At 41.0% G+C, this 27705-nt stretch overlaps 1 protein-coding gene across 2 annotated transcripts in view; it reads left to right on the top strand.

The window, feature by feature from the left end:
- Positions 1-2320: 2320 nt before the first annotated feature.
- OSBPL8 (oxysterol binding protein like 8) overlaps positions 2321-27705 on the top strand; it is a 93440-nt gene continuing 68055 nt past the window's right edge. The window contains exon 1 of one of the 2 annotated variants that reach the window (XM_035901702.1): positions 2321-2341. The gene's annotated coding sequence lies outside the window, so the exon portion shown is untranslated. Of the gene's footprint in view, positions 2342-23838; positions 23952-27705 lie in introns of those variants that run through there. The other variant, XM_009646276.2, reaches the window with a different exon arrangement.

The raw sequence follows: 27705 nt of genomic DNA, 5'->3' as shown, positions 1-27705 counted from the left end.
AAAATAATCTTCCGATTTAGCAGCGCCGTGGGAAGCGAAACCCCAATCCGTTGTTGTTGCTGGTCCCTTGCTGCTGCCAGCCGCTCTCCTGTATCTTTATTTGCAGGCCGTAGAAATGGCTCGCTTCCAAAAGAGTGTGTTCGCGCGTTGTCTGAAGGCATTTTAGTCAGATGAGCTTCAGGCATTTGCTTGTAATAATGGTCTTCATAAACTGTACGCTGTAGAAATGCCGTGTAGAATTCTTTTTCTGAAAGGGGGAAAGCCGTCCGTTCCTGGGTGTCACTGAAGATGTTTCTAAGGTGAGGTATTGCTGCTCGTGAACTGCTGTGCAAGCAAGACGCAGTTCCTGGGACTGACGACAGGAAACCTTTCAAACCTGCTGATTTTCCGCTGGAAGTTTTCTTAACTTCAGTCATTTCAACTTGATCACAGGAAATGGAAATCTGTTCGAATCAACTAAGGGTGAACACAGCAGAGGCCCTGCCGATCCTGGTTTAATATCAACCTAATCTCCAAGGTTTTGAAAAGACAGTAGCTGATACTAAGTTGGTAGTCTGCCGCAAACCTTAGGGGCAGTAGGAGAAGTGCATATGGGGCATTGCTCCCCGCTTGTCTTTATCAGGTCTGTTCTCCAGCTAGCGAGAGTTTAGAGCTGATACAGTGCTGGTCCTAAATGAAGGGGAAAAAAGGAGAAGAACGCGATTTCACTTGTCAGCTGTCGAGTAGCTGTGGAAAGGACTGTTGAAATTCTGTGTGCTGTTTCGTTTTAGAGTTCCCTGCAAACTTCTGAGGCTGTTTTTTTTTTTTTTAGCCCTGTGTACTAGTTTTTCATCAAAACTCCTGAGCTTTTGAAAAAATTTGTTTTGTGAATATAGGACTTCCTAAAACTCAGCCGTAGAGCCCTCATTTCCAGATGCTGACTTATTCCATCTGCTTCGACATTTAAATTAGTCGAGAAGAGAGAGATGTGTGATTGTGGTCACTTGTGGGCTCTTTGGCTTATTTTTTCTATTGTTGTGGAGTTGTGAAGATGTTGTAAGTAAACTGAATTTATCAAGACTGATAATAGCTTAGACCTAGCAATGAACAGATCTTTTCCTACTTTAGTCATGGGTCAGGGATGGAGCTCCTTTTAGTCATGGGTCAGGGATGGAGCTCCTTTTAACCATGGTGCTCTGCCCATATTAGTTAAAAACTGACTTGTCAGTGAAAAGCCATCCAACTCGCGTTTCTGCCATGACCGTGAACTTCTGGGGTACTTCAAGCCCTGTTTTATAAACGCTTGGTAAAGCTTGTTAACTTTTACAGCATAAGGAGGAATTTTCTGATGTTGCAGGAAAAAATGTTGGACTTTTACACTTTTCAGGGAACTGAATTGGGACAGAAAGTCCAACTGCTGTGCTCCTGTTCTTTCATTAGGGCTTACTGTATTATCTGAGGGGTTTACTCCAGAGGGAAATAAAATACTGCAATTAATGGAAAGTAATTTTGGGGGAAAAGAAGCGTATTGAAGATTGCTCTTTTTTAGATTGCTTCTTTTAACGATTCTGTTGAAGTGATCAAGAAGGGTCTTAGGTGGTGCAGTACTTACCCTTTTTCTTTTGTCTACTCTTAGGCTTTCAAAGAAATGTTTGTGCAATTACCTACCACAAGAAACTGCACGTTTTGTGTTCTGTGAAGTTGTCTCCCAGCCCCCTGTCCCTCCAGTAAATCTTTGCATAGAGCACTCAGCCAAGTTTTAACAAACTGTGTCAAGTCAGTTATTAGGCTTTCATCTGTTCTACTACTGTTTTACCACCCGCCACCCCCCGCCCCCCTGCATTTCCCACAACTTCTGTTTCCTGCAGCCTACAGGGGAGTTTTCTAAGGGTTTTTTTCTCCCTTCTCCCTCCCCATGCTGTGAAATTTCTGTCACTTTAGGCTGTCTGCCAAATAATTTATCTGTTAGTCTCTGGGGCTCTGTTTCAGAACAGAAAAATTTGTTGCAGAAATTTTGTGCCATCATATAGTTAAAACTTCCCAATGGGCCAAGCAGTATGGTTTGGGGTGGGAGTTTTTTGGTTTGTTTTTTTAATGAACCTACATCAAGCTCTGGGTTACCCAAATTTCTGTTTAAACACAGAATAACAACTTTCAGTGTTCAACAAACCAGAGAACTGTGAGGGAATGCAGAAAAAGACCTTTGGTGAAGAAATAGTGACAGCTGTTTTCCGAGAAACAGGAGAGTCTTACTACCTAAAAGTGTGGGTGTTTCTTCAGTACGTGCAATGTGATAGAAGCAGTACAAACACAGATGCCGTTGACCCTGTTCCCCAAACTGTAGTGTGAAAATCTTGGTCAGGTAAATTGTGGTTCATGATACAGCATGCTGGGAGATCTTGCTTCTACGGCAGATGTGCTGTTGGGGTGGAGGAGAGCAGTAGCTGAAAGCTTTTTGAGGCGGGTATCTACACAGTCCCTGTTTTTACAGGAAATGAAACAGCATAGTTCTTCACCTAGGCTGTTTCAGTGAATTGGTGAGGAAGTAAAAAATACTACTTCTAAATGTCAGACAAGTCTTTGCTGAGTGAACTGTTTTGGTTTGGGTTCCCCCCGCATTCTGATTTGGTCATAATGATGTTGAGTTAAAGCTTTTCTATTTTATTAGACAGCCTTTACAATTAACATATATTATAACAGGTAGTTGATGGTAATATAGTTCAGAAATATCTCTTTTAAGATACAAGAGGGGATGGGCACAGTCTCATGTTTTTTTTTTGTTGTTGTTGTGTTAAACAAACAAACAAAACCACACAAACAGGAAGAAAAAATTTTCCCAAAGGCTTTGACTCATTGACTCATTTTAGAGAACCGTTTCTGGATTTTGCTTGAGTATTTCTTTTGCCATTTTCTTGTGTTTTGGGTAAAGTTGATAACCTCTGGGTCTAACTTCAGCCTGTCAATAGTTCCCTTCCTTCCCTCTGCTGCTTATAGCTCTTCCACTAATACAGAGTGGAGAGTCGCGCTCAGAGTTTACAGTGGGAGCCTCTTGCTTCCACTGAAAACATACGAGCAAATATTGAGAATAGTGTGACTTTCACAAGTTTTCTTGACGTTGGAAGGTCTTAACTGTAACCACAGGGTAGAAAAAATTATTTATTTTGAAAAATTAACGTTCATTTTCATGATATTGGGAATCAGTAGAGGAAATAGATTGTTGCTACTTTGTGGACTTACTTTGACCCTGGGCTTGAAGAATCTGCATCATTTTTGGGATGTTTTCATAAATTAACTTCTGATCAAGGAGGTGGTTTCTCCGCCTGAGAAACTCCATCCCACTTTAGACACAGATGCAGCAGCTCTGTGTAGCTTTATCTTAAAACAAACACTTGGCCAGCTTGTGGGACCAGCAAGTCGCATGTTTTTCTGGTAACTTGTCTGTTAATTAATTTTTGTAATGTCATACCGTAGTAGAGAGACTCAGTGGAGCTTGATGTTTTGAGGACTGATGTTGACTGTTAAAAGGCAGGCGTATATGCAGTGTTGAACCCCATAAGCTGAATGAGTGATGTTTAGGAAACAGTGCTCTTAATAGGGCACTGATGAGCAGCATATTCATTAGTCAGGAGTGTTTTACTCAGAGTAACTGGTTCTGGATTGTACACAGTTGAAATCCCGTGCAGTATTTTGCTATGTTTGTTATAAAACAATGTTTTATTCCATCTGCACTCTACAACAAGAAAATCTGTTGCAGATGTAATGTATGTAGTAGCATAAGAAGCCTCTTGAGAGCAGCTAAAAGTGTTTGACAGATGGTAAGAGGCATTTGGGAAGTGAGATTTCGTTTTGAGGAAGTAGCTTGGACTTCTGGTGTTAGGAGAGGAATAAATAAACCTCATTTTCTTAATGCTCTTAATTATGGATATGAGGTTTTATCTCTGCTCGTTCCCTCAGCACAGGGTGCAGCACGGATCCTTCAAAAATGCTGCATCTGTGTCTCTGGAAGTTCTTACGGTTCCAGTGACTGACGGAATACGGGAAAGTGTGTATCCGATATCCCTGGTTTTTTTGTTCAACCATTCATTCATCCATTTTAAAGCGTTCCTGTTGCATCTATGCTTGAGCTAGTTCATATGCGATGTGTATGTTCATACGTTTTCCAGTGCGATAATCCTGTCACCCAGTGTTTGTGTTGTAGTACTGCAGAAGCTGTTAATGCGACTATTCAGTTGAGATAAGGGAAAACTGCTTGTTTCTTCCGAAGTTATCTTTTGCTTGCCTGCAAACAAAAGCCATAGTATTTTCAAGGTTATTTTGAAGACCAGAAGGTTGCTTCTTAAAAAGCTTGGGCTTGGAGGTGCAGCTATATTACTGGTCATTTAAACATATGAAAAAATATTTTTATTGAATTTAGTGTTCTTGCACAACTTCGGGAAATGTGCATATTGTAGGTGACTTTTTTGGTTGACAGTTTTAGCTATTTAGGGAATTATGCATCAGAAGAAAATAGGCTGGGTTTAATATTCATGTGCTTAAAGCTGATAGTGAGCAGGTCATGCAGTAAACTGAGTTGGGTACTTGACTGTGGCTTGGACTTAACTTAGGAATGCTTTCTTTATCTTAGGAATAGCTTTAATAAATTAAAGAATACTTTTCACCTCTCCTTTCCCCTCCAGTGTAACAAATAACACCTGTAAATGATTTACTTGACACTTCAAATGGCAGAAGCGTCATTCCAAACCTGGGTTTGTCTCATGTACAGTGGGTCTTTTTAAGTACCTACAGAGGGCCTCGTCTCAGTGGTTGACATATGTTTTCTCAAAAAGGTGTTCTTTAGATGTTGTATTTCTTATAGATGGTTTGGAGAGTTAAGACAAACAGCTTATTACTTACAACTAGATGATGCTATGTAGAGTGTTACATTGTTGATACAAGATTTGTGTGGTAAATTACAGGTTCAGTTGGTGTCTAGTTCATTAATTACAAAAGATTCCTGGCTGCATTCTAAAGGAGAAATGTGACATTTTAAGATTCGTAAAACACTTATTGCCAGGTACACAGCAAGTTCCTTTGCTTGAAATTTTACTTGGAATTTTTGTTTCTAATTATTGTTAAGACTTGTTGTAAAAAGGATGCTTTTACAGGCATAGTGAGTACTTTTCTAGGTAAAACATGGGCAATGTTTGCTTAAATATTGCATTAACTGATCTCATTTTTTTTTTTAGTTAGTTTATTCAGATTTTATGGTCTTGCGGTTTTGAAAGTTAAAAGTATGATGATGCTGTAAATCTGTGACTAGATACTCCTCAAGTGGCACTGAATTAAGAAATACGTTTACTTGAGAGCTTACCTTCCCTTGTCTAGTTGCAGTGTAGTGGAAAAGATCACTCAGTATGAGGATATGCGGGGATGGATGTAAGCCCTTTTCAGTACTAAATAGCATATATTTTTCTTTATTCTTGCATGTTTAATTTTGATGTGAATACCCGCATTAGGAACCCCTGGTTTTTCTTTTTGAGGCAGGCCATAGCATGAGCGGCCCTCCACGGTCTGTATTCTGCAGGTGGTGTAGATACTGTGGAGCAGATGCCCAGAGTTAGGAAAAAATTGTGCTCGGTCTCAAATCTCTACAAGTTTGTCACCCCCTGCTCGAGCAGTTCCTTCCAGACCAGTCTCGGAGGTGGTTGCCCGAGGGACCTGCTGTGGAGTGTTCCTCCGTGCGTGGGGACGTGTGGTGGAAAGGAGCAGGGTGGGAGGCTTGTTCCTTGCGCGGTGGGATGCCCGTGCTGCCGAGAGGAGGAGGAGGTGGCAGCGGGTTTGCTCGCAGTGGAGGTTTCAGTGTGGCTCGTGAACCTTTACGCTGCATAAAGCAAATGCTGTTCTTAAGCACAGAAGGGATAGCTAGGATATTGTTTAGACATTAGACCAGTGAGTCTGTATGAACTGCAGTTCGTTGTTTTGCAACTGTGGGAGTCGAATCCTGCAGCTCCATACTGTACCAGGAGAGTGGGTTTACCATTGTTTGTTACTGGAGAACTAGTCTAGGAGAAGGACTACAGCCTGAAAACAAATATTTAATGTGGCTCTAGAAGATTGCCAGCCTCATTCCTTGTGTGACTTTACCTTTGTCCGATAAGAGCTCTATTATAAGGCTTTCCATGTAGGCAGTTTCTTTTGCATAATTGAGACCTCTCATGATATTTCTTACTGTATTTTTTTCTGGTGGAAAGCAGTCACAAGAACAAGTTTATTTGTGTCTCTGAACTGAACCGAGCCAGTTTAGATATTCATTTAGAGTAGCGCAATTAGCTCCATAATGTACGGGAGATGTTTTGGTTGAAACAAATGTGTTATGACTGCATGTATATAATAAACTGTATGTTACTTAGGCCTGACTTTGAGTGTGAACCACTTAACTTTTTCTTCCCCCTCACCCCCACCCTCGCACTCGTAGCATCGAAGTGAGGCAGCTCATTTGCTTGATGGAGTCATTTATTTGTCCTCTCTTAGACAGTTTACCGTTAGTGTATCTCTGAACTGGTAATCTCTGTGCTGCTTGTGTAGGGAGATGGCAGCAGTGCCGACTCCTTGTCTGTATTGCCAGCTGCACCCTGGCTGCTGAACGTGAAGCTGCGTTTGCGTGCGTGCTTTGCTGAACGCTGGCTCCCTGGAATTAACAGTTGGGAGCTAAACTAAATGTAATTGCTAGGAGTGGTGCTGGGTGGAGTTTGTGTGGAGGACCAAGGAAGCTTTGTTTCAGGCTTTGGTCATTTCCAGGTGAAGAGAGCTTGTGAAGTCAACCAAGCGCTACAGAAAGCGGACGACTTCTCCCCTGAATAGGTGAATGTATAATTTAATGATTTTGGAAAGTGTTGCCTGCTGTGTGCTCTATATGACTAGTGTTAGTGTTACCCTGTTTTTCTACTGGTCCTGGAAGCTGTGCACTGCTCTTTTTGAGGGACTATTGGACACTCAAGATGGCTGAGTTATTTTTTTTTTTTTTTTTTTTTTTTTTTACAATCTGGAAGACTGAGTAACTTTAAAAAAAAGAATATGTACTTTAAATACTTAAAACATGCTGATCTTATTAATACATAGTCCATGTATAAATACAGAATACAGTATCCGCCGACATTAGGATGATTACAGCACATCAGCCAAACTTTGTCTGTGCACTGTGAACCTGGGGCTTACAATGCTCTGTTTTTCTATGGTATTGCCTTCTTTCCTCCCCCACCCCGATCATACTCTTTTCCAATTCAGGCAATGTCATGACAGCTACGGTAATGTGGTGGAGGGGAGCAGAAGGAAGATTGAGTAAGGCTGTTAAATTCTTAGCTGAAGCAGCAGGTAGGGTTAGTTTAGTGTGACTGAACATCTGGCCATGCTTCTTGTAGCTGACATCTAACGTACTTAAGGTGGATGTAATGCACACATCACTGACAGAGGAGTATCTTTTTGTGAGTCAAGATGACTTGCATCACTTTCCTAACCTAGTAGCATTTTCTTTGCCAGTGTTTGAGGTGGCCTTTTTGCTTCTCTTCCACCCATTCTTCTTTCTCTAAAGGAGACTGCAAGTAACATGAAGGACTTCAGGTCACAGCTACCTGTAAGTACGATGGTGAGGGCCTTCTGCTTGCTAGTTTTATTGAGGAGAAGACATCTGGGGCTACTGTTTCCTTGTGATATGCAACCTGTCTGCTTTCTCCTGCAATTCCAGCTACACTACCTGTTCCAAATTCGTTGGTTACTTCCGATCCTTCTCCTGTCTTGGTCTCCTACACAGATCGTGATTAAATTGCTGCAGGGAATTTTCTGTCTTGTTTCTTGTAATTCTAGGCACCATCTGACTAATCATGACTTTAGCTGTTTTCAGAAGATTATAGTTTTAGAAGAGGGCATGATCATAACCTTGTATTCCCTCCAGATAGCTCAGACGCTGTGGAGAACTACTAGCTGGGGGAGGAGATTGGGTTTTTGGTTTTTTTGAAGCGATAGACTTGCCTGTGTTATATAGACAGTGGTAAGTGCTGTCTGTATGTGATACAAACAGTGCTGATTGCTTCAAGGACTTGCTTAACCTGTCAAACATAATCTGCGTGTGTGCATGTATGTATTTGTGTGCATAAAAGAAGCGTACTAGTAATGCATCAGAAGCAGATAACCTCCTGTAAACTAGCTGGCAATCCTCAGCGTAGGGCTCTCAGCTAGGTTTTCAGGCTAATGCAACAAGCAGGGGTGGCTGTGACCTGAAGTCCTTCGTGTTACTTACAGTCTCCTGTAGAGAAAGAAGCTTTTTGCATGGATAAGCAAAGTAACTTTGATTAATCTGTATGATGCAAGTTGTAGACATGCAAGGTACCTTCTTCACTTTGATTAACGTCTTTAAAAAAAAAAAAAAATCTAAATGGGGTTTGCACAATACATGAGAAGAAGTTGCAATTCTAAGCCAGTAATTCTGGCTTAAAAATTTACACTGAAGATTTTGCTAGGCTGTCCATTATAACGTGTTGGAGGCTGAAACATTCATGTAACAGTATGTATCTCCTGTGCTGAAATGCCAGTTTTGTAATGTTTCTTTTGTGATCAGATGAAAATCTCATCAGTAATTAAAATCTAGTCTTTGTGATTGTAGAGAGAAGCCAGTAAGCTAACACTTGAATCTTGTTTTGTACGCAGGCTTAAGGACCCCATGCTAACGTACCTATAAGGATTTACTGCTTGCTGTTTTTAAAAACAGTACCTTGATTCTAGCTTTCAAATAGAATTGTAGTTATACTTAATTATCTCTAACCTATGGTGCCTTGAAAAGGGACTGGGTAAATCTTAATGCAAACAACTACGTTAAAATACCAGTGATAGAAAATCCTCAGGGGAAAACACGGGTTTAAGGCCTGTGATATCTGCAAGCAAAAAGAAATCTCCCCTACGCAAATTCTGATTCTATCTGAGTAACGCACAAAAATTACTGAGTGTAAGGAGAGGCTTTAAGATGGATTTTTGAAATCATCAAGAAGAATGAATGTTCTCCCTTGATGAAAATGATCTCCTTTCATTAAAAAAGAAAGCCTGTGGAGGCAAAGCAGCACCGAGTAGAAAGCTTATACATGCTAATCAAGGTAGAAAATGGAATGGAGAGCAACAAGCTGCCCTACAAAATAAGGGGAAAAACTGGTGAACAATAAACCTGAGAGAGTGTACAGATGGGTCTGTAGTTGAATTAAATATTAACTATACATGCTTATTGTCTGAAGAACAGTGCTCGATATTCCTCTCCGCATAACAAGAATATTTTCTTTTAAGCTTAATAATCAGTTTCTTTCAGTGTTAGCAGCTCCATTTGGTTCTCAGCTTGGAACAGGAAAACATGCTTTCTTGTTAAGTAAACTAAGAACTGACCTAAGGAAATGAGGCCTGTGGTGTGAGAGGGTTTGGATTTTTGTGGTTTTGCTTTATTTTGTTTTTTAAATTTGTAGAAGACCTCTGTTATGGTCACTGTCAGATCACAGGTTACAGATTGTGCTATTCTGGTTTTCAGAGGCATGTTCTTGTTGAGTTAAGCTTTAGTACTTTTTTTCCCTGGTTTTGGCATATAAACAGTATTTGTATTCAGTGAACTTTAGAAGTTGACCTTGTATATCTTGTCGTTCATTTCTACTTTCTTCCCAAACAGAGCTTGATTTATATCAAAAAGAAGATTAAAGATCTGGTAGGTGGTCATTATTTTCAAGCATAATAAATCAATGAATGTATGTTGTAGCATTTATTTGAGTATAAATACTTATTTTTTGTTAATAAAAAGAGACCAGAACAGACTTTTTATGCATAATTTTTGACTAGGTATTTTATTAATTATCAAATGATATTTGATACCTCTCTGAAATGAAGAAAACTGGTTGTTTCTTGCTTATCTGAAGCCACTTTCCTCTGTGATTGACAGATTGTTTTTGTAAATACAGCCCACTTATGAACAGGACTTGTTATCTTGTAATGTAAATACACTGAAATAGCCTCCGTTTTATTGTCACATAAGCAGTGTAGGTGGAATCAAGGCACGAATAGCGTAAAGCAAAAGTCAACATTCAGCTGTACTGTTGCAGTTGCTGTATTATGTGAACGCTTCCAATTATCCCCTGCCGTCTTTCATTTGAAAAGAAATTATTTATCTTTACATCCTATATAGATTCAATATTTACCAGTGGGAAGCTCAGAAAAAATGTATTGCAGATGTTGCTCTGCTTATTTTCCTGCATTGTAGTTCTTCTTTGTTCCCTTACATGGATTTATTTCCGACCTCTGTTGCTTAATTATTCTGTATAATAAATCGTGGAGTCTTCCTTCCTCTTATTACAGGCGCAAGAATAAATTATGTCTCTGAAATTCTTACCAGCATGATAATGCTCATGCTGTGAACAGTTAAAAATTATGTCTTTATTTGCTCTTCTTCAGCAGAGCTCGCAACAATACTTGATGCATCAGGTTATTGAAAATCCAGCAGAAAAATTACACTACTGCATGTCTTAGTCTGCTTTTGGAAAAAGAGACCAGTAACTCTTCAGCAACGCCGTGGTCGCTTGGTATCAATGAGTAGCAACGGGAGGCTCAGGCCTCTCAAACCTCTGGCTCTTTCGGTTTTTGTTTTTAATTTTAAACTTCAGGAAGCTAAGGCTTGTTGCATCTTAAGTAAACAGTGTAAAGGTTAACTCGATTGCGTATTGTTCGTGAGAACTGTAGAGTAGAGACAATGAGTTTTTAATTTTTTTAAAAATTCTGAATACAGAATATTGTCTGGCAGTTGACCTCTTGTGAAGATGGTATGTACAAAAGCATTTGTGCTGGCAGGCACGGTAGAGGAAAGGGAAACTAGAGTGACAGAGACCTGATGTTACTGTCAGTGTAGTGTCCAGAAGCAATAGCTGAAACATGTCTGAGATATTGCACGTAAATCAGGACTATTATTCATTGTAGGCATTTTTGTAGACATTTTTGTGGGTTTAAAAAATATGCTTACATTTTCAGTGTTAACAATGAATTTCATCAGTTTTTTTTTTTTTTTTTTTTTTTTTTTTACAGCTAGTTTCTCGTAGGTGATTAAAATGTAAACTGCTTGCTTAGCAGATATTTCTATCTTAAAAATGTGGACTTGGGAAGCTTGGGTTGTCTTTCTTTAAGATGAGTAGCATCTGTTCTGATTCATATGGCTTTAAGGTGTTGGGGAAAGTGTTGTAGAAGCAAGCTCTTGACGTGTAGGATGATTTTCTGAATACAGTTTAGTGCCTTGATAGAGGTGATGCTTGAATTTGAACCTCTACCTGTGAAGTCTTGGATGGAGGGAAGGAATGAAGGTGGGTTTGGGGGGGTTGGTTTGGGGTTTTTTGTTTGTTTTTTGTTGAGGAGCAGCTGGTATTTTCATGACTTGCAACTTGCTATAGCCGACCTTCTGCACAGCAGCCCAGACAGCAGAAATAGATCTAGAGTAGTGAAAAGTAATTGCTAAACAAGTATCATGTCAGTGAAAACTTGGAAAAAGACCTGAGTGAATGAAGATGTGTGTATGTTATCGGTGTTTTAACTTGCAATCTGAAAGCCCTCACTGAATCCTCACCCCCTTCTCTGGTGTCAGGGGTCCCAAGAGTTGCATCTTGGAGGAGGAGAGAAGAGATGATGGGACTTTTCTATTACCGCTTAAGGTTGTAGCAGACACAAATTTCCACCTTCACTCAGCATCTGCCCTCTTCTTGTGACACAGCTTTGCTGTTGCCATCTGTATCAAATGAAAGCCTACTTTAGCTCTGGCAGGCTTATTCTCCATCCTGCTTACAGGATCATGCTTGCTTGAAATTTATTCTGTGTTTTTAAAAAAACAGATTAATTTTTTATTTGCATGTTTGTCCTGTGGTAGCTATCTTTCAGACAATTGCTCTGTCACTAACTGTTTCAGTTATACTTGTCTGACACTTTTAAATGCTCTTCCTTCATCCCAGCTTTATTCTCTGGTTTCTGCTTGAATTAACCATGTTGTTTAGCATCATGTGTAACTACCTTGCCTTACCATCTTCTTCCATGTCCATAATAGTTTTATCTGTAGCCCCGTGTACCTCTCTTTTTCTTCTTTCACTTGAGCATATTTGTAGCATATTTGTTTTTCTTCTTGGCCGCTATTCTACCTGCCTTAGCAACTCAGTAACCTAGTAGCGTTCATCTCTTTTATTCTGCTTTGCTTTACTTTCTTTGGAGAAAAATACAGGTGTTCACTGATTTGAGCTTGCCAACATACATACATATTTTGCTGTTGCGAAATTTTAAATGCCTCTGCTTGAACCCTGTGTGTGGCAATCTCTGCTGCTTAACTTGCAAAGATCATGCCGCTGTTAAGTGTGGGACCAGCTGCAGCGGAGGTGCTTATGTCAAGAAGCGTATCCTCCCTCCTCAAACAAATTACTACAAGCATAAGCTGTACAAGCAAAAATAGTAACACTCTGCTCCTCCCAGTGCTGTGTCCAGGGGGGTTGTTATAAGCATAAATTTATTTGCTAGGACCAACACTTGCAGGAGCCCTACTGCTGATACTCTGGTGGAATGCAGTAGTATCAGTCTGCTCTCCATTGCAGCCTTGGACTTTGTTCTGTTCGCAGACTTGGTGAAGATGCCATGTTATTGTGTGTTGGCCTCTGCTCCTCATTCATCACTGTTTCTGATGTCTTGTGCCTCTTGTCATTCCCAGCAAATGTTTTGCTGCCTAACGATGGCAGTAATTTTGATCTTGAGAAGCAGGCTCTCCTTTCTCATAGGAAGTGGAAATGCTGGTCTCTTATGAATTCTGATTTGTGAGCATTATGATGAGAAGCTCTTACGCTTGATGTCCTGGGAGAACCTGTTTGAGCTAGCGTTTATGTACTTTGCTTGAGATGCATAATGAGGCTCACAGCTAGGAGAGAGTTTTTAAGCTGAGGGAGCATTGAAATTGCTTTTAAGGTGGTTCCTAAAACTATTGACTTGCTAGCAATTGAGCCATTTTTCTACCCATTATGCAATAAATGCGAATGATGGCAGCATGGGATTTTCATAGGTGTGCTTTCAATTCAATCTGTGCGACAGGATCTGTAAGAGTTGTAGCAATGGGATGTAGCATAACTCCAGTTAAAATTTTAGGCAGGAAGGGAATTACAGGTCAAGGCAATACATACCTGAATATGTGTCACTTATGTTTTCCCAGAGTGAGGGATGGTTCATACTTGTGAAGCTCGTGCCATGTGTGTCATGAAGTGGGTAAAGTCACCTTCCAGTCAAAAGTGACTGCTTTGGGGAAGTTCTGCACAGAAAGCTTGCTGCTGATAGACTAGAGCCATCTTAAAGAAAGGAGTTGAAGAGATTAGTGTGAAACTTTGGCGTTTACTGTGCAGGCCAGTATGTTCTGCAAAGTCTGTGCCCTGATTCCAGGCAAACTGGAAGCCCAGAGGATCCAAATGTACCCTCCTACATCAGAACAGCACTTTCTAGTCAGGAATTTGAGGCTATTACAGAAAGCTTACTTTGATTTTGGTCAGCTGAAGTAAAATATGTGTGCGCTTTCAAATCCCATACACAGGAACAGTTTATTGTGGGTCTCTGTCTTAAGGATGTTACCTCACCTGCAGCAACTTAAAATTTTTGTTTAATTGGCATTACGGTACATGTCTTTAGTTGGCTGAGAAGGGACCGAGATTTTGGTTTTCATATGAATACATCTTGCATACTTTCTTACTACGTATGGTATGTTCTGCAAGTGCTTAAGCTGAAGGTTCTTGCAGCAGCCTTACAGTATATTCAGTATATTATGCTATTTAACCTCAGGTTAAGGTAGAGAGCTGAGCTGTGTAAAATACTGCCATCTACAGCACAGCTATGTACAATAGGTGTCAAGAGTAACTTGCCAGCAATCAAGATAACTCCTATAAGGAGTTAAATGCTTGAAATATGTCTTAACTTGACATGAACATGATTCTGACTTTCAGCCACCTCATAAAGGGGCTGCTTTCAAAATTAATAGCTAATTCAAGCTTGTCAAAATACCTGAACAGATGCTTGTTAAGCAGATACATGGTGGAAATTTGAAAAGAAATAAAAAAAAAAAAAATTAATGCTACTCTGAACTCCAGTAGTGAGTGAATGAAGTTATACTAAGATGTAACATGGAGATCACTGGAAACAAAATTCTGATGTTAAAACCAAATAGTAACTATAAAATGGTGATAATCTGCTCAGATTCACTAGAGAATCAGAAATCACTTTACCTACTTTCCTTTCTGTTGAAGAAGAAAAGTTATGTTTCTACCTAGGGTTTTAACTGGAAAAAAACCTCCATGGATTTATTTGCTCTGACGCAGAGCACTAATAATGATGATTAATATGAAGGAATAGATGCAACAAGAAGCTATGGAGATGCAGATTTTCCTTGTTGTCATGATGTGACAGCCTCCTACACAGAATAGCATGGAAAAATTGTAATGTTACTAAAAGAGCAGAGTTTCATACCTGGCTTAAATCTTTTAGTATAATGTGAATTTCAAGCTCAAATGGGAAAGTGTGGAAACCAGGAATTATAGTAATTTACTTTGAAGCAAAGCTACAGAGTGCTTTTGGTCTGCACCTGTGACAGTGTTTGTCTTGCAAATAGCTCTTGTTCAGAGTCTGGATACTCTGAAAGGCTCTTATAAGTGGCTGGACGTTTTTCTGCTATAATCTTTTGTTCCTTTCATTATTTAGGGGTGTGACTATAATCTTCTATTCCCTTCGTTATTCAGGGGTGTGGTAGTAGAATAACATAGTGATTGCCCCAGCTGCAACAAAACCAAGGGGTTGAAAAGAAACCTGATCAGCTAGAGATGCACATGCATCTGAATTTCACGGCAGGTCAACTCGATTTTTCCTTTTGTAAGAGGAAGTACAATACCCATTGTAAAGTTGCTAAAAATGTTTTTGTCTCAACAAGGAAGAAAAATTTGATGTTCAACAATACTTTAAAAGTTCAGGACCACTTTTGATCGGTTTGGAGCACTTTGTGTGTCTAAGCTGGAATGCTGCTGCTCTTAAGAGATGTTCTTGAAAATGGGCAATTGCTTATAGTTTTGTGGTATTTCTTACTGTTTTAAAGCCAATTGGATTTACAGAGGTGATCTCCAAAGACGATCTACCACTCTTAAATGTGCATTTACATTTTTTTAATGAAGCTTTTGATATGTAGGCTTTAGTTGGCTGCAAGATCTGTCTGAAGCCTTACCTTGCAGTTAAGTATTGTAGCCCAGGATTTTCCATGCTTTTCACATCTAGGAAAGAAGCAGCTGGAGAGAAAAATGAGAATTTCAGGTCCATTTGCCTGTCTAGTCATTCTGCTAATTTAAAAATGGCAACCATAGAAAAAGCAGGTTTGGCAACATAAATTTTAAGTAGCTTTCCTTGTCAATAGTTGATCCAAAAGGCAGGATGACTCAGGGTACCTTTGTGGGGGAGAATGAAGTTAACTCTGTGCAGGCTGTTAAGAACTGTGCTGTGCAAGCTGAGAATGAGTTCTGGCCCATATTGATATGATTAATATCTTTTCTTATAGATAAGCATGGAAAGGCAAAATCAAACTTTATAGCCCACCTAGCTCATCTTTATCCTTTGTTTCCGTGCTATTTTTTCTGTTAAAACTTAAGTTTTGCTAGGATCATAGAATGTTTTGGGTTGGAAGGGACCTTTAGAGGTCATCTAGCCCAACCCCCCTGCAGTGAACAGGGACCCCTTTAACCAGATCAGGTTGCTCAGAGCCACGTCCAGCCTGGCCTTGAACGTTTCCAGGGATGGGGCCTCCACTACCTCTCTGGGCAAACCCGTTCCAGTGTTTCACCACCTTCATTGTAAAGAATTTCTTCCTTACATCTGGTCTAAACCTACTCTGTTTCAGTTTAAAACCATTGCCCCTTGTCCTGTTGCAACAGGCCCTGCTGAAAGGTCGGTCCCCATCTTTCCCATAGGCCCCCTTTAAGCACTGAAAGGCCGCAGTCGGGTCTCCCCACAGCCTTCTCTTCTCCAGGCTGAACAAGCCCAACTCTCTCAGCCTGTCCTCATAGGAGAGGTGCTCCAGCCCTTGGATCATTTTTGTGGCCCTTCTCTGGACCTGCTCCAACAGTGCTGAGGGCTCCAGAGCTGGACGCAGTACTCCAGGTGAGGTCTCACCGGAGCAGAGTAGAGGGGCAGAATCACCTCCCTCAACCTGCTGGCCACGCTTCTCCTCATGCAGCCCAGGAGATGGCTGGCCTTAGGTATCAAAGAGTTCCCTTCATCTACCTTAAATGCTTCAGATCTTCATGGAGAATTGAAGAATTCTTCAGTTCTTGTTAAAATGCGATGTATTTATGAACTATAATTTTTAGTAAAACTAACAGGTCCTTGAAGGTGTCTAAGGAGACAATTGTGCTTTGCTTTTTTTTTTTTTTTTAAATTGAATGCAGTATGCCATTCTCTAGTCCCAAAGTGGGTAGACTGCTTAGCATTTTAATTGGTTTTCAAGCTGAATTCAACTTTAATGTTCAAGGCCAAAGACAGGGTTATGAAGGTTAATTATACTTATCAACATTTGGAAATGGTCGATTCTCGTTGTATGTGAAATGTTGGCACAGTACTTTTCTCTCGAGGGGAGGGAAGTGGCTTATTACTTCATGATGTAACTGGAATACTTGTGTGCTTATCTTGGTTAGGTAGTTTTGATGGACAAGCGTCTCAGTTTACAGTTTGGTGCTTATAAATGGCATTGAAATATCCAAGTGGCTATTCACTTAAAATCTGGATTTTATGAAGTTAATAGCGCTCCTGGAGTTATCAGGTCTTAATTTCATATTCCATGGGTGTTGCAGACAATCTGGATATGAAAAAGCTTAAGTTATGAATGTCACAGACTTTCTAAAAGCTATCATGGGAGCGTAAAACATGCCATTGCATTAAGAACGACTGGCTTACTGTATTTTTTTCTCAAGTTGCGATCATTAGGAGAGGGCAGCTCATCCTTCTCTGAGTTCCGTTGAGGGCTGCAAAATGAAGGAACGAAATCCTTTCTTATGGGAAAGATTATATGTGCCTAGGTGTTTTTGAGAATAAGGGGCTTTGCACACTTGTTGCTTTCACTGAAATCAGTATTACATGTGCTTTTGCTTGACAATTTTGGAAAAAAAACCCAAGCCAACAAACCTTCACTCTCATACATGTTCATTACGAGACTTCTTGGAGAAATCAGTTTTTAGAAGTTAAAGTCTGTAGCTGTAAGTACAGTGCACCTGCTGAAGTTCACGGGTTTGTATCTGTGACCACTGTTTTTGGATGGTCAGTCTGGGCACTCAGTTAATAATGGGTTGAAAACGCAGGACACGAGATTTCTCCAGTCATCCTTTTTAGCATAGCACACGGCTGGAAATGTGTAGTGCCAGTTATTCTTACAGCTGCTCTAATGAGTACGTTCAGTTTTCCTCCTCCTGGCATGGCAGTGCAGTGTGTGAAAATGAGCGTCAGAGAGGGGATGCGTCCCAGGACGCAGACGTTTGGCTAGGAGTAAGTTGGGTCATACATTTCTGTTCAGTTATAGCTCTGAGACCTGAACGACTGCTGCCCAGCTCCATTTACATCATGAAGCACAGAAATTAGTGTTTCATTCTTTTCCTAAATTCTAGACTTCAAAATACATGCATAAGCTGCCTTCAAGGGAATAAAATGCGTAACATGATACTTAGAGGTGTAGTTAACTGCTGTGGCAGAGATAGAGGGTATTGAATTGCTTTGTGCTAATATTATCTTGGTAGTTAAGCTAGTGTTATCTTGGTATTGTGTGTGATTTTAAATGTGAAAGTAAACTATAAAATGCTACTAAACTGATAACTTGTCAGGTTCGTTGACAATATTGGAATGAGGTAATGCTGTGAAGGGAAGGATGTAGTTTTTCTCTGTTAAAAATAAATACATTCTCTCTTGGAAGTAGTCTTTCCCTTATTTATTGTAAAAACACCAACTGAATTTGCTGGAACTCCCAAGCGTTGCATCCTTCCTTCCAGGCATTTGTGTCTGTCTTCTGTCTGCCCAAACCGTGCGGTGCCTCTTGCAACCCACACCACTCTGTTCTGACTTCCCTTAACTAGCTGAGTGTTGAGGGGCTGAATAGAGGATGGTGGGGAAGCAGGATTCAAAACTTCGTATCACACAGTCCTATGGGGTTGCACAGCTGAGTGGATAGCATTCGCCTTAAATCATGTGCTCAAGCTGTCTGATGAGCAGACTGGGTGGAAGGGCAGGAGGACGTGCCTTGTCCATTCAATATTTGTTTGGCCCCGAACGGAATAATTCTTTGTCCAGGATGCTAGTTTTTTTCTCTTTGTTTTCTTCCTGAAGCATTTCAAAGAACTTCCAAGGAAGCGTCAAGACTGTTTTCCTGGCTGTGCTGTGTGACCTTACAGCCACTCCCTGGTTGTCAAGGAACAGAACCCCATTATCCTAACTGTGATACATACGTTCTTTGCTGCTGAGATGAATTTAGCATCTTCTGTATTGGTCCCTGAAGCAGAACATTAAATGTACCCTGTCAATGTGTGGTTCTTGCTACGGAGAGTCTTGGTGTCTCTTTCCAGTACTGGGGGCAAAAAGCATTCTGCTCTTCAGAAATGGTATAGCTTTGGGAACAAATATGTTTAACTCCTGCGCTCGAGGGCTGGCTTTAAGCTGTGAAAGGCTTGGCTTCTATTTTCAGCTCTGGCAAAAATTATTTTTATGCAAGTTGCTTGTTGATTGTCGCAAATAGTGTGAGCAGTTGCCTGACTTAAATTAGGCAGCAATATTGAGCTCATTTCTCAGGGCTATGAATTGCAGGTAAGTTGTCACTTGATTGCGCTTGTATCTCTTCCATAGCTGCTTGTTCTGGCAGGCGAGATACTTCTCATTGCCCAAGGAAATGTCATGGGGGAGCATGTAATTTGTTGAATAGAAATGGGTGGGGAAATGAGGTCTAGTGCTAGGTCACTTGCCAAGCCTGCAATGCGACAGTGTTTTACAGTGCCTGTGGATCAGGTTATGTAATGTTTAAATGCTTTTGGTTCATCCTGTTAAACTAAAAGCTGTGTGAGATTCTTGCAGGAGTTCCAAATCAAAGTTGATCAGCAGTTGCTCAGTAGCTTCAGAAGGACAAGCTTGGATGTTTGATGCTAAATGTCCTTGTTAAGCCTGTACAAAGACTATTTAAAATATGTGTTTGTGATTTAAAAAAAACCCCACAAAACAAAAACAATGAAAAAACACCTCCAAAAAAAGCCCCCAACTTCCCCCCCATGCCCCCAAAGAACCTCCCAAACCAAAACCAAAAAAACCCCTCAAACAAACAACACCCCAAAAAACTTATGAAAGATCCTGAATTGCAAACATGTAGAATAGCATTGACAGTTAAAAAACCAGAAGTTATGTTCATTAGCTCACTTTATTAGGCAAGCAGTAAAGTGAAAAAAACTAAACTTGGCATAAACAATGGAAATCTAAATTAGACTTTCTAAGTCTTTTTAATAAACCATGATGTGTAGGCCAGATACTATCGCTGCCTGTTTGAACCTGCTGCTACTTTAAGTTAGAATTTCTAGGGTTTTTCCTATTGCAGTCTCTGACCTTTTGTTCTTAAAATCTCACAGAGATATCCTGTATCCTGAAATTGTGGAAACTACCTTCTAGCACTAGCCAAAAGAAATCCAAATGAAGGCCATCTTTTGTGTCATCAGCTCTATTTTAATATCAAGAAGAGACACTGCTGCCAACATAAGAAAATTAAATTGTACTTTGAGAATAAACATTAGGTTCCTGTTTGAAATATCCACCATGTTTAATCCTGCAGAAAGTCCATTTCATACAAACCTCTCAAACACAATATAACTATTGCATCTAAGCACAGCTTGACTGAGGCTTGTTTTTCTGCATGAAATATTCTTTCATGCTTTCATTCTTAGAACTTGTGTTGATTTCTTCTATATAATGTACTCAGGTTAGAGCAGAAGTTAGGATTGTAGTTACTCTCTTAGCTCAACCCCTGTCAGGTGTGTTTGTGGTTCTTATTAGCAGGACCCGGAGAGGTAATCTCAGTTCTTTGGTGAAACTAAGCCACAGAGGTATAGAAAAGTGATTCTGTACTGGTAGGTCTTTGGGAGCTCTGGGTGAGGAAAGATGGTCTATTTTATTCACTTCACATTAATGCTGTTCCTCAACAGTGCTTGCTAATGAAAAAAACTGTTACCACCGTCAGACCTCTGGAAGCCTGTAATCTGGTGTTATTTCTAAATTAATGCAGTTAAATAGCATCATGCTCAGAATTGGAATAATTGTATTCTTCTTGGGCAGGTCTTAGTAAGTCACCTAAGCCATATTTCGAGATTTTTTTTTTTTTTTTTTGCAGTGCACAGAACCAACTGCTCCGCCCCTCCCACCCCCAAAACTTAAGGTGTCCTTTCAACAGGTACAAAAATTTAAAAAGAGCTCTTAAGCTGTATTTCTCCTCTTCAAAATGAGTTAGCCATCCTTTTCAGTTCTGAGAAGCAACAAAATGCACAATGCAAAGGAAATATTAAAACCTAGTAGAACGGCCACTTGGAAAATTGGTCCTTTGCACTGACTCAATTTTGGAGGTACATTATTTGTTTTATGAATTTGGTTTTCTTCATTTTGCTGTAGATGTGCAGCTGATTCTCTTCCCCTTCAACACTCTGTTTATTCAACAGGAACTGTTTATATTGCTTTGAGCTTGAGAACCCTAGTCACATTTGGATCAAATTGAACTTGGTCTCATACAGATACAGAACAAAAGTTTGTACTGGAGGGAGCTTACAGTCAAACATTGCCAGTTGCTGGTTAAGAGGTACAGTAAGAAAAGTAAAGATTGGTATCTGCTTTGGTGAGTTATAATTTCTGGGAAGGCTGTGGTGGAACCTCACGTGATATCAAAAATCTGATACTGTAGGTCACTTGTAGTCACCTCCTTACACGTTTCTGCTCTCTCGAAGGTGTGTGGGTTTTGGGGAGTTTTGGGGGTTGTTTTTTGAGTATGGTCTGTCCTACATATTATGACCTTTGACATTTACAGTTGGGTGATTCAGAGAGTACGTATAGCTATGAATGTGGTATTAATTTGAATTTGCTTCAGTTGCTTTGGATCCGTGTCCATTGTCAAGAAATGTACTGAGAAAGATTTGATCACTTTTGAGGACAGCTATCCTATCCAGGTGCCTAACTCCTGCAAAGACGAGAGAGACGGTAGGTGAGAAAAGGGGGTGACTCTGCTTAAACAGAGCATTGTGTAGTCTTTTGGACACAGTCTTGGAAAAATGTTCTTGTCCATCCCCCAGCAGTAGAGGCTTTTTAAACATAAATGGTATTGTAACATAAGTAATACATGCTCTAATGTCCGAGATAGTATGAACACCAAGCAACTAAAACTGCAGATTGTTTGTAAACTCTTAGTAGGCAGAATGTTTTACAGTGACTGTCTGACCAGGTACATATTCTGAAACTGTGACAAGCTGGAATCTTGCTTGTGTTTGCTTAAGTCAGCTCAGAGAGAAGCAATGTAGGAAATCAGCTGCAGTAGCTTTTGATGTGGTAGCGAACTGTCTGCGTGGTGGTGCCTGTCTGTCCAAGCAAAGTCACTGCGGCTTCTCAGATACAGAAACTTTACAGTAGTTTAAGGTAACTTCTTACTTTATTTGCAATAGGTAAAGAACCCCAATCTATCACATACAGTTCATCTGGCAGTTGGTAATTCATTTATCTGCAATAATATGATTACTTGCAGCCATTTATATATGTCTCAGAATAGCTCTCTGAAACTTCATTCCTTATGAAGTTGATTGTATTCTTGACCTGCATGTGAGACTTAAAGTATTTCTGTATCTATGATCACATTATAACCAAGATTTTTAAAGGGTTTCCTCACTGAAGGTAGTACACTGCATCACTTGAAGTATTAAAGTAGAGTTTTAGCATCCCCTTATTGAGGCTTTTTCAGCAGAGTGAATTAGTTCTTATATGCTTAAAGTGTTTTTCATAGGCTTGAAATAGTAAGTGTGCTTTTTTTTTCCTTTGTAATGCTTTGACTCTATACTTGACAGTAATGTCTGTTGAGGGGAAAAGATAAAAATGTTCCTTTTAGGAAAAGCAAGGTTGGATTTTGTTTTGGAAAGTTCCATGCAGAGGAAATCCAGATCTCTCTCGTGTCTCAGGATGGCAACTGATTCCACTTTGGCGTCAGAAACGGAAGGGCTTGTTCTGCCACCTGTCCATCTTGTCTGTGGAAACATCTCTGCTGACTTATCTTTCTTTTTCATTTCAGAAAAACCTTTAACAGCAGCATTGCTTTTCCTTTGGCCTTGGCTGGACTCCCTTTGTTCCCTGCAGTAGTTTCTAGTCGGTGTTGGGCAAGTCTGTAGCTGTAGACACAGTCCCTGCTTGCACAGGCTGTTATGGTTGGAACAGAGGTGGGTTGGGAGGTAGCCCTCAGCTGTTCTTTACCACTGCTGTGCCAGAGCTGCAAGCAGAAAGGCAGGTGCAAAGTCCTGTGGCCTACCTCAGTTTAAATGATCTGTGTTTTGAGAGTGTTTAAAATAATCTGCAATAGCGGGTGTCCCTCTGACAGAGGGTTAGGGGGCACCTGCACAGCTGGTCAGAAATGCAGCAGCCACAGTGGGGAAGGCAGAGGCAAGGACCAGGAGTGGAGGACTAGTAATCTCTTAACCCCTTTCAGCTGTGTCTAGAGGAGTGTGCCACACTGCAACTTCATATGGCTGCCAACATGAGAGGTGAGAAACCACAGGCAGTGCCAGCTGGCCTCTCAACACAGTGTAGAACAACTTTTTTTTTTCACTGTGAGATATTAATAGGAGCATCTTGGCTTCTAATGCAAACCTCTAGAAGAACATAAGTTGACTGAATAGATTGTGTGTGTGTGTGTGTGAGAGGCTCTTAGTAGTACCTTTACATTTGTGAAAGAAAACTTCTAACACTGTTAGAAGAAAGACAGGATTCCCTGACTTAAAATTATTATGTTTGTCATGTTGCTTTCTTAAACCTTTTTTTAGTTTGTCATCTTTGGGTAGGAAAAACACAAAGCCCAAACAGCAAATGTGCCGTAGTGCCTGGGGTAGTTTTGAAATGAAAAGATTTTGCACAATGTGTCTAACCATTTAGACTGACTTCATCTTTTTCTTTTTTTTTTTTTTTCTTCAAAGGCTGTTGTTGACCAATTTAACGTTGTTTAAACAATGCTGGTATTGATATGCTTGTATCTGCTGTAAGGTTGGTTTAGCATCTGCTTGGTTATTTTGCTGGTTGAAACTGCAGTGTCTTGAAATGTAACAATAAAATGCTAGATTTGGCTATGTAAGGTTTGATTGAATCTTCTTTTCCTACGTTATCACACCAAAGCAGCACAAATCTTTTGAATATTTTATGACACTTCATAGGTGTGCTCTGGTTCAAGCTTAATAATTGCAAAGAATTTAATGATTTAATGCCTCTCTTGTTCTAAGCCTCAAAAGTTAGACTGAACCCTAGATAAAACTGGCCTGTAGAGGCAGAGTGGGTGATGGTCTAGGTAACCAGACACCCTTATGTGAAGAAATAACTACTTTTAGACCTACAGCTCCTTTGGATTTTGGGAGCAGTCTTGCAAAATATGCATCATGAAGACTGGGACAGGTTGAGGAGCTTTGAAGTGCATTTTAATGGCCAAAGTGCTCCAGAAGACCTGGGACTTGAGCTTTGAGAGGATGCTGGGGTTTTAGTACCTGAAGGTGACTCTTACCTCCTCTTCATTTTTATCAGGACAAGTTTACCTGTGGGATACCTGTTGAGGGTCGTAATTTATTAAAGTTGCAGTGGCTGTTCAGAAGTATTCCATCCTTTTCTTGACATTGACTGCCATCTATCACTCTCAAAAGAGAGCTGAGGTATCTGAACTATGCTTTTGCTTTCCAAGTTTCTTCTAGATGAGAGACGTTTACAAGTCTTCTTAAGTGCTTCAACATTTATGGTTCCCCTCTCCTTCTCCCCGCTGTGAAAACAGCATTACAGAAACAGAGGAAACAGCTTTCTTTGCATGTGGGGTGTTTATTCAGGAAATGAGAAGGCAGGTGATGAAATTCAGGGTGGAAGGAAATGTTTCATAAGGGTGTATTTGGTGGCTGATAGCATTAAGTGATCACAGTGTACCTGGGAGGCATATGTGAGGCAGTTGTTGAGTCTGCTGTGGTTAGTAATGCCTGTAGCAGACCCTTCAGAGGTCAAACGTTGCAGTTCATAGTTAACATAACCATGCAGTTAGTCATCTATAACTTCCCCTATATTATGACTGGCTTTGTCAAGCTCTCCTATTTGGCCTGACTTCACAGCAGAAGTAATTGAACCTAGGGATTTACTCAGGTCTCAAATTTCTCTTCTAGAATTGCAGAATAAAACCTCTTCCAAGTTCTTGTTAGTGTGTGTAAGATACTTGGTTTGAAAGTTGAGAAAAATTTGCCATTTCTTTGTTTACCAGATCTTTTGCTGAATCTTCTGACCTTGTTGGCCCCACTACATTTTTACCAGTAACTCGGCTTCAGTTTCTGCTTTCTTGGAACTGGTCTCAAGAAACACGGGGTCCTTGGTGTGCAGTGACATGGTGTCATGTGCAAGAAGCTGGCCTGATCTGTAGCTTGTTAATGAAGCATACTTGGTGTGTGGACTCAGGAACCGAGAGAGATGATCTGTGGCCTTGTACTACGACCAGGGGGCTGTATTTCATCTGGTGCACTGGATTCAAAGAGCCTTGAAAGACAGACATGTATCTTTGTTACCTTCTGTGCTATTGATGCTCTCCTACTGCATGGAGCAAAGTGAAAGTGCCTTCACCCTGTCATGACTGACGAATGACACTTAGATTATTTGAGAGCCTTGGTTTGATCACCCTAGTTAGATTCAGGATGTAGATTTCCTTTCACCTCTTAAAACCAATCCTATCCCTGTTAGCTCCTAACTGTTATGAAACTTGTTCCTTATTGTGGGTTTTTTTTTTTAGCACTTGGATGTCCTTCATAAGAGTATTACCTTAAACTTCCTTATGGGCCTTACTGGACTGAATGCACTGATAACCACACCTGAGAACTAGGGGTCACCTGGTGATTCTGATGGGCAGCAAACGGAACATGAGCCAGCAACATGCCGTTGCCACAAAGAAGGTGAACAGTATCCTTGGCTGCATTAGGCAAAGCATTGCCAACAGGTCAAGGGTAGTGATCCCCTCTACTCAGCACTGGTGGGGCCACACCTGGAGTGTTGGGTCCAGTTCTGGGCTTCCCATTACAAAAGAGACGTGGACATACTGGAGAGAGTCCAGTGAAGGGTTATGAAGATGATCAAGGGGCTGGATCATCTCTTACATGAGGAGAGGCTGAGAGAGCTGGGGCTGTTAAGCCTGGAGAAGAGAAGGCTTGGGTGGATCTCATCAATGTGTATAAATACCTGAAGGGAGGGTTTGAAGGTGACAGAGCCAGGCTCTTTCCAGTGATGCCCAGCGATGGGACCAGAGGCAATGGGCACAAACTGAAACACAGGAGGTTCCCTCTCAACATCAGGAAACACTTTTTACTGTGAGGGTACCAAACACTGCAGGTTGCCCAGGGAGGTTGTGGAGTCCTTAACCTTGGAGATACTCAAAAGCTTCTTAGATGCCCTCCAGCAAAAGAGGGTTTAGACAAGATGACCTCCAGAGGTTCCTTCCTACCTCAACCATTCTGTGATTCCCTGTGGAATAGCATTTCTCTGGTACTGTTGTGACTCTGCTTTCCAACAAAGACCTAGGTGAATTTTTACCCTTCTTGACACCAATGGAAACAACTAGGGTTTCCTTTCTCCTAGTGTGCCTCACCCATGCTTGCTGCCACATTGATCTTTGAATCCAGTGTATTCTGCCTGTGTCATCTTAAAGAAATTTACAATACACTCTTATCTGATTGCCATCTTGGCCAATTTGAAGTGCATTAACTTATTTTAGGCCATAAGGAAAGAAGGCATACAGCAGGTCAGTTTTGGAGGTCAGAACCTTGGAGAATACTTGCCTGTGTGCTAGGTGAACTTGCTTTAGTGGGAGGGTTGGACTAGATGATGTCCCGAGGACCCTTCCAACACTTGCCATTCTGTGATTCCCCTTTGGAAAGGCCAGATCGGCGTGCAGTAGCTGTTTTACCATGCAGCCAGTGCAGGCTGTTAGCAGGTCACGGGTGAGGCTGTACCTTGCCTACGAGGTATGATGCCGGAGATTAAGAGTGTACTCTGATACTATAACAGATCACAAAACTGTGTCCCAGTGCAAACGCCAAATCTAGCAACTGTAGGTGATCAGTACTAAGGGAGAAAGCTAAAAGCTGTCTATATAATACAGTATGCAGGTGTTCAAGTAACTTGGTCCATCGACTAAGCAGAAAACTTGTTAGATTCAGGGGTCATCTCTACCACTTTCACTTTGTGGCTGCATCTTGGCTGAAATTCAGGACCTGGGGGGGGGGAGCAGCACAGTGAGGGTGGAGGAGGTAGCATAACAAGCATCTCAGCCATGAGATCAGGCAAAGACTCTTGAAATTCTGCAGACTTAGTGAAGTGTTTGAACGGAAGCTAATCTTCTGTGGGAGAAAGTGAAGAAGAGTCCTTTTGTGACGTGAATTACAGTTTTAATGTTAGAAACATACCACCAATAGGGTATGGCTGTCATGGAGTCAGGTTTAAACTCTCTAATGCGCCTGGGACAAGTTAGATATTTGGTGAGGAGGCTTTCTTTTGCTGGAAGAAAAAAGGGCTTGTCTTTCCTAATAACCCTTTTATTTGATTAAATTAACATATCCCTACAATAAACACTGATGTAATCTGGTTAACATACAGAATTTGTAAGTCAGTACAGAACACTGCCAATCCACTTGTCTGTAAAGGTGTGAATAAAGACGTGCTGCCACAGAGACTTCTGACATGGCCAAGGCATCTGGCTTCTGCTGCTTGTGCTCTGTGACCTGTGCAACTATACCTTGGAGAACATCATGTAACATAGAATCATTGATCTTAAAAGGTCTTTTCCAAGCTAATAGGTTTACAGCTGGACTCAAACACTGCCAAGTCCACTACTTAACCGTGTTCCTAAGCACCACATCCACATGTCTTTTAAATACCTCCAGGGGTGTGGGACTCAACCACCGCCCTGGGCAGCCCATTCCAATGCTTGACAACCCTTTCAGTTGAAGAAGCTTTCCCTAATACCCGACCTAACCTAACCTGGCACAACTTGAAGCCATTTCCCCATGTCCTATCGCTTGTTGCTTGGGAGAAGAGACCAACCCCCACCTCACTACAGCTTCCTTTCAGGGAGTTGTAGAGAGTGATAAGGTCTCCCCTCAGCCTCCTCTTCCTTCTCCAGGCTAAACAACCCCAACTCCCTCAGCTGCTCCTCAGACTTGTGCTCCAGACCCCTCACCAGCTTTGTTGCCCTCCTCAGGACATGTTCCAGCAATGCGACATCTTTCCAGTAGTGAGGGGCCCAAACCTGAACACAGTATTCGAGGTGCGGCCTCACCAGTGCCAAGTACAGGGGCACAACCACTTCCCTGCTCCTGCTGGCCACACTATTTCTGATACAAGCCAGGATGCTGTTGGCCTTCTTGGCCACCTGAGCACACTGCTGGC

This window comes from Egretta garzetta, unplaced genomic scaffold, assembly GCF_000687185.1.
Source record: "Egretta garzetta isolate BGI_Z169 unplaced genomic scaffold, ASM68718v1 scaffold68, whole genome shotgun sequence".
NCBI lineage: Eukaryota > Metazoa > Chordata > Aves > Pelecaniformes > Ardeidae > Egretta > Egretta garzetta.
Note: the sequence above shows the minus strand (reverse complement) of the source record. Positions and strands in the feature narration are given on the sequence as shown.